Here is a 14,211-nt window from a genome sequence, read left to right as displayed (position 1 = left end):
ATCGCAACATGGTCAATACAGGGACTTCTAAATGAACGAACGTGCAAATATTAAACTAACTTTACCTCTGTTGGAGCTGAGGTCTTCTATTGAGGTAAACTTGGTTTTATATTCGCACATTCCTTTACTTAACGTTCCCTTTATTATTTACTACGCTAGTTTGAATATAGGGTCTGAAATCATATAAATATGACTTAAACAACATTAGCACTATTTATTTGACTGAACTATGGTGTACTTTGATATTCATTGGCTGCTATGGAATTTGCAAATAATACTTTTCTGAAATGATATTAATAAAGAGAAAGTATTAATGTGCAAATATTAATCCAACTTTACCTCAATAGGTCTTCTCTGCTGCACAGGTATATTTCTAACAATTTTGGACAGTGATCTTTAGTTTTTTATTGTTAGATTAGTTCCAGTTTTGTCTTTGCTACTGACTAATGTACAAATATGTTGCTGCAAAGTGTCCTGTAGAAAATATGAATGTAAAGGAGAGATCTGTGAGGAGTCAACACATTTAGGATGAGCACTATTTAATATATATATATATATATATGTATGTATATATATGTATGTATATGTATATGTATATATGTGTATATATGTATATATATATATATATATATATATATATATATATATATATATATATATATATATATATGTGTGTGTATATATATGTATATGTATATGTATATGTATATATATGTATATATATGTATATGCTCACCGGCCACTTTATTAGGTACACCTTTCTACTACCGGGTTGGACCCCCTTTTCACTTCAGAACTGCCTTAATCCTTTGTGGCATAGATTCAACACAGTAACGTAGTACAGTGTTTCCCAACCCTGTTCCTGGAGGCACACCAACAGTACATATTTTGGATGTCTCCTTTTTCTGACCCATTAACTTCAGGTGTTGGAGTCTCTTCTGATGTTATGATGAGTTGATTCAGGTGTGTTTGATTAGGGAGAGGTTGAAAACGTGTACTGTTGGTGTGCCTTGAGGAACAGGGTTGGGAAACACTAACCTAGTAGACTAACCATGTTCCGTACACTTTTTGATTTTCCATGCACTCAAACGACCACTCCTCCGTCATTGAAAGCACGTTTGTGTGATCATTCTCTGGGGGAATTCCTACCACACAATCCAAATTTAGCTTGATGTCTTTTGGACCAGTAGTTTTTGAGAAAAGACGGGAAAAGTAAAGCCTCTGCATCTGTACGGAAGATGATCGGTATTAACGGTGTTTCGTACAGGATTATAATAGTGTTCCGTACAGGGCGCATAACTTCAATTCACCGGCAAAAATAGGCATTGTTTTAAGTCTTATTAAAACCCAATATCAGAATATAATATGATTGTGTTTATGTTAATGTTACATTTAATAACTTTTCAATGAAAGTTTGAAATGAAATAACAATACAATCATTTAATTTTTACATCATGTTTATTTTATTACAGCATGACAATTTAAAATATTAAAACATTAAATTTATGCAAATTAACAGTAACTGGACTGACCTTTTATGAATATAAACATCTGCACAAAGATGATCCAAACAGCGTTTGCAGCCTGTCTGTCAGGCTTTCTCTGGCAGAGAGTTGCACCATGGGGTCATTCACTCACAACTGACGTTTAAACATCCCCATTTCTAAGCATTTATTCAACAAAAGATAATTTATTTAACAATTTGTGATAACATTCATTTCATAAAGACTGTAATACTGTGTGATGCTTAAATTAAATGCAAATGCTAGTCGTTGCTCTAAATGTCTCCCTTCCCAAGCGACACTCGCCCCTTTAGCCTGCCCACTGTCGATTTTCAAGCGCATTAGGTGGACGTAGCATTGCAGAATTTTCTCAGAAACATATGGTAGGAGGGTCTATGTTTTGCTCGGGGGTGAAAGAGTAAGAAATGAAGATTACAGAGATATATAGCTTGTCTACAACCCGTTAGTATTTATTCAGGGATTGGTGTTAAAAGGTAATCTGTACGGAACATCGTTGTGTACGGATCATGGTTAGTCTACGTTACTGGAAATATTCCTCAGAGATTTTGCTCCATATTGACATGATCGCATCACACAGTTGCTGCAGATTTGTCGGCTGCACATCCATGATGCCAATCTCCCGTTCCACCACATCCCAAAGGTGCTCTATTGGATTGAGCTCTGGTGACTGTGGAGGCCATTTGAGTACAGTGAACTCATTCTTTCACGCTTTATGACATGGTGCGTTCTCCTGCTGGAAGTAGCCATCAGAAGATGGAGACACTGTGCTCATAAAGGGATGGACATGGTCAGCAATAATACTCAGGTAGGCTGTGGTGTTGACACCATGCTCAATTGGTACTAATGGACCCAAAGTGTGCCAAGAAAATCTCCCCCACACCATTACACCACCACCACCAGCCTGAACCACTGATACAAGGCAGGATGGATCCATGCTTTCATGTTGTTGAGGCCAAATTCTGAGCCGAGCATCCGAATGTGGCAGCAGAAATGGAGACTCATCAGACCAGGCAACGTTTCTCCAATCTTCTATTGTCCAGTTTTGGTGAGCCTGTGTGAATTGTAGCCTCAGTTTCCTGTTCTTAGCTGACAGGAGCGGAACCCGGTGTGGTCTTCTGCTGCTGTAGCCCATCCGCCTCAAGGTTGGACGTGTTGTGTGTTCAGAGATGCTCTTCTGCAGACCTCGGTTGTAACGAGTGCTTATTTGAGTTACTGTTGCCTTTCTATCAGCTGGAACAAGTCTGGCCATTCTCCTCTGACCTCTGGCATCAACAAGGCATTTGCGCCCACAGAACTGCCGCTCACTGGATATTTCCTCTATTTCAGACCATTCTCTGTAAACCCTAGAGATGGTTGTGCATGAAAATCCCAGTAGATCAGCAGTTTCTGAAATACTCAAAGCAGCCCGTCTGGCACCAACAACCATGCCACGTTCAAAGTGACTTAGGGCCTACTCACACTATGCTATTTTAAACAACGATATAACTGAAAAATTCTCCAATGTACTGAGCGAGAGCGCTTCTGACCAGCGCATCATCGATGACGTAAGCGTGCCCAGACCCGAATGTAATGTGAGTGCAGGGCGTCGGGGGAGACGAGAGGCGGGACCTGCAGGCTTTGGCCTTGTTCAAGGCAACTGTACATAATGTGAGTACGCCCTTAAATCCCCTTTCTTCCTCATTCTGATGCTCGCTTTGTGTGTATAAATATATGTGCATCTATTTTCAACTGTCAGACACCCACATGAAAATATACTATAGTAGTTCATAGTAAATACTACAGTATTTTTAACATGCTGACACCTCCAATAGAGATAGAGATGTTGCACAATCAGCTAAAGTGCTGCTAGAATTGGTTTGTATGTATGGGCCAGGGCCTGCTGAAGCCTTCAGGGGGCCCTAAGCAGGATTTTATTTGGGGCCCTATTGGTGCAAACAATATGACAAATTATCGTCCATCTTTGATTACTCGCACACCTTAAATCTAAAACAGGCTTTATTGATTTTATTTGCTGTAGCTGTGTTGGTTACATCATAAAATATATGTCTTAAGACAATTGTAGATATTATTCTGCAAAAACAACAGTTTATTTTCTAATTCAAATATCTAAAAAAAATCTATTAAAATTAAGAAGCATTTTCTATTTATTCGCATATCTAGAATATTAATAAATACAGTTGAAGTCAGAATCATTAGCCCCCCTGTTTCTGTTTAACGGAGAGCAGATTTCTTCAGCACATCTCTAATCATAATAGTGTTAATAACTCATCTCTAATAACTGATTTATTTTCTCTTTGTCATGATGACAGTAAATAATATTAGACTAGATATTCTTCAAGACACTTCTATACAGCTTAAAGAGACATTTAAAGGCTTCACTAGGGTAATTAGGGTAACTAGGCAGGTTAGGGTAATTAGGCAGGTTATTGTATAATGATGGTTTGTTCTGTAGACAGTCGATAACAAATATAGCTTAAAGGGGCTAATAATATTGACCTTAAAATGGTGTTTAAAAAATTAAAAACTGCTTTTATTCTAGCCGAAATAAAACAAATAAGACTTTCTCTAGAAGAAAAAAATATTATCAGACATACTGTCTGTTATGGGAAGCAGACGGACAAAGAAGGTGAGTGAGTTATTAACGATGTTTATTTACAATAGATGAGCACACAAGGAGAACGGAGGAGAAGTGAGTGGAGTTAGGTTGGTCTGATGATCCGTTGTGGCAGGTTGGATGACAAATACGGAGGAGGACCGAATGCACACACCAGAGGGCTTGCGGGGAAGACAGACTGATGATAAACACAAGGCAGACAGGATACCGGGAACACTGGACAAACTAGGAGAGACAGAGAGCAGATAAGTACAATATACTGAGATCAAAGGCTAGTGATTACCAGGAGGTGTTCACTCAGAGTCCGCTTCGTAGGAACGAGACCGGACACTGAGTGAAGTGAGGTGTGTGCTTATGTAGTGACTATAAGTGATTGGGTGCAGCTGTGTGTGGTTAATACTCAGGTGATGGTGATCTTTGCGTGATGCTGGTGGAAGAGCCTGGCCAATCCGTGACACTGTCAACATTTCCTTGCTCTGTTATAAACATCATTTGGGAAATTTGGGAAAAATTCAAAGGTGGGCTAATATTTCTGTCTACAACTGTATATAGAAAAATTGCTCAGTTTTTAGAAATAATCTTTTGAAGATGTGCTGTTGTTATGTCTGTATTACTGTGAAAATCCAATAAACATAATTATATATAAAAAAAGAGCACAATGTTTACGTTTTTTAAATTTCCCTAATATTTTCAGCCAAAATACCATCTACAATACTTTGCTTCTACAAGAATAATATTGACCTTAAAATGGACCTTAAAAAAATTTAAAACTGCTTTTATTCTGAAATAAAACAAATAAGACTTTCTCCAGAAGAAAAAATATTAGAGGAAATACTGTGAAAATTTCTTAAATCTATTAAACATCATTTGAAACAATATTTGAGAAGGGTGGATAATTCTGACCTCAACTGTATACAATATTTGACTAATTCTCTTCCATTTTAAAACAGCCTGAGTGCTTTGTGGGAACATCATCATTTAACTGTATACAGTTAAAGTCAGAATTATTAGCCGCCCTATATTATTCGCCCCCTGGTTATTTTTTTCTCTCAATTTCTGTAGACTATCAAAATAAAATATAGTTTAAAGGGGCTAATAATATTGACCTTAAAATGGTGTTTAAAAAGTTACAACCGCTTCTATTAAAACAAATAAGACTATCTCCAGAAGAAAAAATATTATCAGACATACTGTGAACATTTACTTGCTGTTAAACATCATTTGGGAAATATTTAAAGAAGAAAAAATATTTAAAGGGGGGCGAATAACTCAGACTCTAACTGTATATCTTGACTTTATCTCACAGCTGGTTTCACACCTGCTTTATGTCTTTATTGTGACTTTAGTGATGCAGCCAATTGGGTGTCAGTATTCTGCTGTCAGGAAGTCACATGTCCTCGTCGACGGCTCCATGTGGCTCCGGAACCTTCTGGCTTTGATTGACAGGCCCTTCTGCGGCCGTTGTCCCAACATGGACATGCTGGAGCCCTGTACTTCAGCAGGCGTTTCTTCTGGAAGATTCTGAATGGAGGGTTCGAGAAGCTCTGGTCTTAATATAAGGCTGAGGACGCAGCAGATAACGGCAGACCCGCGACGAGAAGACTGGAGTACAACATCTCCAAACACAAGACCACTGCGAAGACTTTCTATACTCGAGACGACCACACAGCAAGGTAAGAGAGATATGCTGTTCTATCACTCTTAAGAGGTTTATAAATTACATTTGTTCAACTCTGAAGACATTTGAATGGTTTTAGTCATGTTATATGCACAGTTTAGGGCTTTATCATATATTTCTTAAATGATATTTAATAGATTCAGGAATATTCACAGTATTTCCTCTAATATTGTTTCTTCTGGAGAAAGTTTTGTTTTATTTTGGCTAGAATGAAAGCACACAGCATGGTAAGGGTTATATATAAATACGGTTGTATTTACTAAAGACACTCTTAAGAATTTTAATTGTAAATAGTTTTAATCTAATTATATTAATATTATAATAATGAATCTCTACAGGATGCTTTACAGTGATATATGTGTGCAGATACATTAGATTAGACAAAACTGATCAACTCTTCTGACAAAACAACTGAAGATCACACACGAGTAATTACTACACACAAATAAGTTCAAGTTATGTTATATATGATAACAATTAGGTGGCATGGTGGCTCAGTGGTTAGCACTATGACCTCACGGCAAGAAGGTCGCTGGTTCGAGTCCCGGCTGGTCCAGTTGGCATTTCTGTGTGGAGTTCTCCCCATGAGAACACATGCGCTATAGGGGAATTGATTAACTAAATTGGCTGGAGTGTATGAGTGTGTGTATGGGTGTTTCCCAGTACTGGGTTGCAGCTGGAAGCGCATCCACTGCGTGAAACATATGCTGGATAAGTTGGCGGTTCATTCCATTGTGGTGACCCCTGATGAATAAGGGACTAAGCTGAAGGAAAATGAATGAATGAAAGTGATTTATATTGTTAAATATGGTAACAATTATCATACAAAAAATAGTATTTACTGTTATATTTACTAAAAATCCCGCTTAAGAGTTTTAGATCTTGCATTTATTCAACAGTCAAGTCATTTGAATGGTTTTATTCATTTTTTATGTATATAATTGATAACATTTTATAAATATGATAGCAATAATCATACAGAAAAATGTAATATTTGCTGGGACTCCTGTTGAAAACTCAATTTAACCAAAGAAACTAGTCAAAAATGTTTGATTTATTTTTTAGAGTGCAAGTTAAAGGGTTATCATTAGATTTTTTTATTGATAATAGTTTAGTAGTTGTCATATTAAAGTAATCATCATTTAAAGTGGATCAAATCCTTTAACCTTTTTATTTAACAACACAGAAAGCCTTATAATAGAAAAATAAGCCAATAAAAAAGCAAGATATTTTGTTTTCAAGTTTTTCATTGTATTTTTTACACATTCTCAGTTCTTTAAAATATAATAATCAATATTTTATAGTAAGCAACCAATGTTTTTACAGTAACGTACAACATTAACATTTAGCAGGTTATTCTTCGTTAATTTAGTTATTTATTATTTTATAATTGTGCCAAAATAATATTTTCAGTCCCTTTTCAGTTTTATGAGTCCTATAGTTTACTAGATTTTTGTATATTTACACAGTAAAACACAAGAATCAAAGCAAATATCTGAAAAATTTGTAATTTTAGGCCGCAAATATAAATATATATATATATAAATATATATAAATTTACTGAATATATATATAAATCTCAGAGGAAATCTCTTTTGAAATCAGACATTTAATTAAATAAATGCACAAATTATGCAGATATATATATATATATATATATATATATATATATATATATATATATATATATATATATATATATATATATATATAAGGGATTTTAAGAAAGTTCATGAGTTTCTCTCATGCTTGTGATGATATCTATGCAAATTGTAATCCTTTTAAAAGAGTTGCACATAGTAAAAGCATTAATTCACTAAAGAAATTTACTTACTCTCTATTCACTTCAGGTTTTATTAAACACAAAAGACATTATACTGAAAAATCCTGGTGATGGTGATCAAAATCTACCTTGTGTCCAACATTCTTCAGAATATCTTCTTTTGTGTAAAAAAACTGTAAAAAAATAAACTCAAACGGTGAGCAAATGTTCATTTTTAGGTGTATTGTCGCTTAAAGAGCACATGTCTAATAATGACAGCTGTTTCATTAGAGCTGAGCAACCCACAAACAACACGATGCACATCTACATTCCAACTATAACTGTATTTCAGAATCCTTACACTACCAGCTTCCAACATTCCTCAAAATATCTTCTTTTGTGTTCAACATCTTAAAATAAACACAATTTATAATTTAAACGGTGAGTAAATGTTCATCATTGGGGGTACTGTCCCTTTAAGAGCACATGTCTAATAATGGCAGCTGTTTCATTAGAGCTGAGTAAAACAAAACAAAACTAGCCTAAAAATGACAATGGGTCAAATGGCATGAGTAAAAGCACCAAATATGGGTTAAAAAGCAGTTATTTTCACACTGCTAGGCCATTTGGTACATGTGACAGGTGCTGAACATGTGCTCAGATCAGCTGTTGCTCAATGCTGTGACAACTTAGAGGGACAGTACACCCACAAGTGAACATTTATTCACCATTTACTCACATTTAAGTCATTGTAAACTGAATTTCTTTCTTCTGTTGAACACAAAATAAGATATTTTGAAGAATGCTGGGGGTAAATCAAGCATGAACTTCTATAGTAGATCAGCTGTTGCTCAGTGCTTATAAATGAACCTCTTAAAGGGACAGTACACCCACAAATGAACATTTACTCACCATTTACTCACTCAAGTCATTAGAAACTGAATTTCTATGTCTGTTGCACTCAAGACAAGATATTTTGAAGAATGCTGGGGAAAAAATAGGCACTGACTTAAATATTAGATCAGCTGTTGCTCAGTGCTTATGATTGAACCTCTTAAAGGGACAGTACACCAACAAATGAACATAAACTTACCATTTACTCACATTTAAGTCATCGTAAACTGAATTTCTTTCTTCTGTTGAACACAAGATAAGATATTTTGAAGAATGCTGGGAGTAAAATCAGGCATTAACAGCTGATCTTTTATAGTAGATCAGCTGTTGCTCAATGCTTTAGATTGAACCTCTTAAAGGGACGGTACACCCAAAAATGTACATTTACTAACACTCAAGCGATTATAAACAGATTTTCTATGTCTGTTGAACACAAGATAAGATATTTTGAAGAATGCTGGGGGAAAATCAGGCGTTAACTTCTATAGTAGATCAACTATTGCTAAGTGCTTAAGATTGAACCTCTTAAAGGGACAGTACACTCAAAAATGAACATTAATCACCATTTACACATTCAAGTCATTATAAACTGAATTTATGTCTGTTGCACACACGATATGATATTTTGAAGAATGCTGGGGATAAAATAGGCACTGACTTAAATAATAGATCAGCTGTTGCTCAGTGCTTATGATTGAACCTCTTAAAGGGACAGTACACCCACAAATTAACATTTACTCACCATTTACTCACATTTAAGTCATCGTAAACTGAATTTCTTTCTTCTGTTGAACACAAGATAAGATATTCTGAAGAATGCTGGGGGTAAAATCAGGCATTAACTTCCAAGGTAAATCAGATATTGCTCAATGCTTAAGATTGAACCTCTTAAAGGGACAGTACACCCCAAAACTATCTCTGCTCTGTCCACTTTCGATGTTGAAAATTCAACTCTACAGCTGAACAAAGTGACTTTTATTAGCATTTTTGTCTTAATTTACATTAAAAAATCTGCAAAATAACAGAAAATATACTGCTGTTTTAATACAAGATTTTCATAGCCTAATATACAACACCAACCCAGACAATATATCACTTTAAACAATGACAAATGCCCAGAGAAGCCACTTTTTACAACTTTTCAAGGTTAAAAGTTGTTAGAGGAAAGATAAAGATCCCATAATGCATTTCAAAAGCAGAAATAAACAGGAAAAAATAAAAACATCAATCACAAAATACAGAGAACGGCTAATTTACAGATATTTTTGACAGGGTCTATCTACATTCCAGCTATAGAAGTGCACCGTATTTCAGAATCCTTATGCAGCTGTTTTCTCCTTCACTGTTTATATATTTTTGTTCCTGTAAAATCTCTATTTTCATTGATTTTAGATGCCTGAGAAGTCGGCCCAGCCCGTGATGGAGGAGGAGGTGGAGACGTTTGCGTTTCAGGCTGAGATCGCTCAGCTCATGTCTCTGATCATCAACACCTTCTATTCCAACAAGGAGATCTTCCTCCGAGAGCTCATCTCCAACTCCTCTGATGTGCGTTTATCAGAGTAGTTACAAATATGCTAATTAAGTTTATTTCAGTGTGTAAGAATACACTTTTAGTTTTAAGTAGAACATTATAGTAGATATTCGGCAAGGCAAGCGTGTTTATATAGCACATTTCATACACAATGGTAATACAAAGTGCTTTACACGAGCAAGAATAAAAGAAAAACATAAAATACAAGTATATGAAAATAAAATGAATTATTAAAAGCAGATTTAAATGTGTTCAAACAGGTTTTAAAGAAAAGAAATATATAATATAGCGATCAGTGGCACAGCTAAACAGATGTGTTTTCAGTCTGGATGTGAATGTGCCTAATGTTGGAGCACATCCGATCATTTCTGGATTATTAGTGTTGTCAAAACCAGTTTGCTACCAGTTATCAATACTGAAATTTTAAACGCATCCATTTCCCGTAAACATCTGAGCGCATTCTTAAACAGCACTGATTGGCCGTTGAGTTCACCTGCTCAACAGAAATGACTGTGATTGGCTGTGAAGGTCATCAGTTCACTGCTGCTGACTGAGTGCAAACACAGACACTCACACACTGGAGTATTTCAAAGCTGTGTGGGCACTTTATATCTTTTAAAGGCACACTAGATTTTCCTAGAAACTTAACTTAATCATACTAAATGTATTTTAATATCACTGAAACTTCCACACAGTCAAGGTGTCCGGTTCAGTATAGTTAGTTCATGCTGATGATGCAGTATTTTCAATTGCACTGCAAAATATACTTTTCTTAGATTGTTTTTAACCCATTCTAGTCCAAATATCTAAAATTATTAAATCAAGAAGCATTTTCTAGATGAGCAACACATTTAGTCTTGTTTTAAGAAATAATATGCCAAAATTAAGTGAATTTTCCCTTAAAACAAGCTAAATAATCTGAAAATGAGGTAAGGTAAATAATCTTGTTTTTTCCTTCAGACATTACTTTATTTACCCCATTGGCAGATTATTTAGCTTGTTTTAAAGGAAAACTCTTAATTCTGACTCATTATTTCTGAAAGCAAACACATTATTTTGTACTTGTCTAGAAAATGCTTCTTGATTTACGTATTTTTTAGATACCTGGATAAGTAACAAGACAATAACTCTTAGTAAGAAAAGCATTTCTCAGTCATGTTTTCTTATGTGTCTCTAAAAACAGGCATTGGACAAGATCAGATATGAGAGTTTGACAGATCCCAGTAAACTGGATTCATGCAAGGACCTGAAGATCGAACTGATCCCAGACCAGAAAGAGCGCACGCTGACAATCATCGACACCGGTATCGGCATTGACCACAAGCTGACCTGATCAACAATCTAGGCACCATCGCCAAATCCGGCACAAAGGCCTTCATGGAGGCTCTGCAGGCCGGAGCGGACATTTCTATGATCGGTCAGTTCGGTGTGGGCTTTTACTCTGCTTATCTGGTGGCTGAGAAAGTGACGGTCATCACCAAACACAACGATGATGAACAGTACATTTGGGAATCTGCAGCCGGAGGATCGTTCACTGTCAAGCCAGACTCAGGTAAGAGCTCTTAAAAAGTCTTCATGCTGAACAAATACATTTGTACTCAAATCAAATGCTTAAATTTAAAGGGATAGTTCACCAAAAAAATGAAAAATCCCCATCAAGCGGATAAAACAACACATATATTGTCTTGTTTTAAGAAATAATGACTCCAAATGTTTTTGCTTAAAATACGCAAAATAATTGTTTTTTGACATAAAATGATTCTGCTTTTCCCATTGGCAGATTATTTTGCATGTTAAAGGACAAAAAAAAAATATTTAAGAAAAAACTCACTTAAATTTACCTCATTATTTCTTAAAACAAGACAGTATTTTTGGTTGTCTAGAAAATGCTTCTTGATTTAAGAAATTTTTAGATATTTGGACTAGAAACATGACAAAAACTCCACTGCACTGAAAAACTACATTAGAACATATATATTCATATATTTCCTATTCATAAGAGCCCTCAAAGGGTTTCATTCCATACAAATTATTGCATACTCAAAAAAACTTTAACATATTTTCAATAGCAAGTTCATTTGTACTTAATAAACTTATTATTATTATTATTATTATTATTATTATTATATTTAATTTATTGATAAATCAAGCACTTCCAAAAAGTAAAATTAAAGAGTAGGACTGAAAAAATAACTCTTAAGATTTACTTTAAAAACATCCTAGTAACAATTTGCACAAACTAATTAAAAAAAATTACAATCTTATATCAGTTCAACTTAACTTGTCAGTATTATGTCAAATTTACTTAATGTTTTTTAGGAGTGTTAAGTTCAACATTAAGTAAAAGTTAATTGATTATCTTTACTTTTGAGTCTTTATTTATTTAAATGAACCAATAATGTAATTTTCTGGTTTTAGCAGAAGGAACATTGCTTTTATCAATTTAAATAAATCTTATTAGTTACAAATTAGTACATTTGGTGCAACTTGGTTAAATTAAGACACACATTTCCATGTGTTATTTCACTTTATTATAAGCAATGTATTTAGCAAGAGCAAATTTACCTTTATTAATGCTTACTAATGTCAGCGCTAGTGTTAGCACAGCTATAATTTTCTGTGTAAAGCGTCAAACATTAATGCTGATAATAAAAATGCCAAGACCAAAAGCATGAGTGCTACTCTTCTGCAAGGTGGTAACCTTAAAACTAAAAGACATACTCAAAACTCTTCTTAATCTACAAACTAATGAAGATCAAACTCTACTAAGTGTTTCTCTCAAATTTAAACATCTAAGCTTGCCTTTATTTTCAAAGTATTTTTCTTTTAATTCAGTCCCTTGCAAAGCATGGGAACTATCCATTGTGGCATATCCATTATTAAAACTTACTTAATATTACTAGGTTTGCGGTGATTCGAAGTAAATTAATAGTAATATTTAACTCTTTCCACTCATTTAATTTAATACATGAAGTAAATGTGTAAATATTAAATATGTACTTAGAAACTTCTAGTTATCATTGACACTTAATATTACATTTAAAATTTATGAGAGACTTTATCAGATTTGACTACACAAAGTAATTTCTTTTAGTGTAGACTGGGTGCCACAGTATGGACTTAGAAATAAATGACAACTGAAATGGCCACTGAAAACCAGCACCATCTGATATTGTTCTGATTGCATGGTGTCTTTAAGTCCTTAATGTAATTTATTTATTTATTTATTTATTCATTCATCCATGGCTTATTTTGCTTTCCACCCTTTCCAGAATCTTATGTTTGGGTGTTTTTCCAATGTAGAAGGCGCTATGTACTACATATCTCTACGTAAATTTGGAAACTTCAATTCAATTCCCCTTTATTTGTATAGCGCTTATACAATGTAGATTGTGTCAAAGCAGCTTCACATAAAAGGTCACAGTAAATAGGAACAGTGTCAGTTCAGTTTGTAGTGTTTAAGTTCAGTTCAGTTTAGCTCAGTTCAGTGTGGTTTAATAATCACTACTGAGAGTCCAAATATTGAAGAGCAAATCCAACGATGCGCAGCTCTACAGATCCTGAACCATGCAAGCCAGTGGCGACAGCGGAGAGGGAAAAAAACTTCACTAAAGGCGGAAGTGAAGAAAAAAACCTTGAGAGAAACCAGGCTCAGTTGGGCACGACCATTTTAATTTCTCCGCTGGCCAAACGTCTTGTGCAGAGCTGCAGTCTCAGTGGCGGAGGCTGGAAGCTGGCCTCAGTGAAGACTCGTCTGTCTCTGGAGCGTCACAGGAATCAGTCTCATCTTCTCCACTCTTCCATGACCATCACAGTAGCTGCTCAGGGTAGCTCGTGATTTAGATGTGTTTCATCGTCAGTAAAATAATGTGTTTTACAGTCACTCCATAATCTTGGCCATTTACATTTATTTTCCCACTATGTATGTTTAATTATATCAGCAATCATTTAAAATATATTCATATACGACCATTTCAGATTTAAACAGGGCAGACGCCACAGCTTTGACTTGTTCCAGTGTTTTCTGTTTGTTTCTGCCAGTAATTTCCTTCACCTGTGTTGATTTCAGCTCAATCTGTATCACCTGTATTAGTTGATCAGTGAGTGTATTTGACAGCAGGGCTGATTCAGCAACTTCACACACTCTTCACTGAAGCTTCACTGAAGGTGACCATCTGAAGACCAAGGTGATTTTAGGCATCAAGAGCT

The 14,211-nt window shown here is 35.1% G+C and overlaps 1 pseudogene; it reads left to right on the top strand.

Annotated features, from left to right (window-relative positions):
* Positions 1-5,699: 5,699 nt before the first annotated feature.
* On the top strand, positions 5,700-11,568 carry LOC130247427 (heat shock protein HSP 90-alpha 1-like; annotated as a pseudogene).
* Positions 11,569-14,211: the final 2,643 nt, after the last annotated feature.

This window comes from Danio aesculapii, chromosome 20 (assembly GCF_903798145.1).
Source record: "Danio aesculapii chromosome 20, fDanAes4.1, whole genome shotgun sequence".
Classification (NCBI taxonomy): domain Eukaryota; kingdom Metazoa; phylum Chordata; class Actinopteri; order Cypriniformes; family Danionidae; genus Danio; species Danio aesculapii.
Note: the sequence above shows the minus strand (reverse complement) of the source record. Positions and strands in the feature narration are given on the sequence as shown.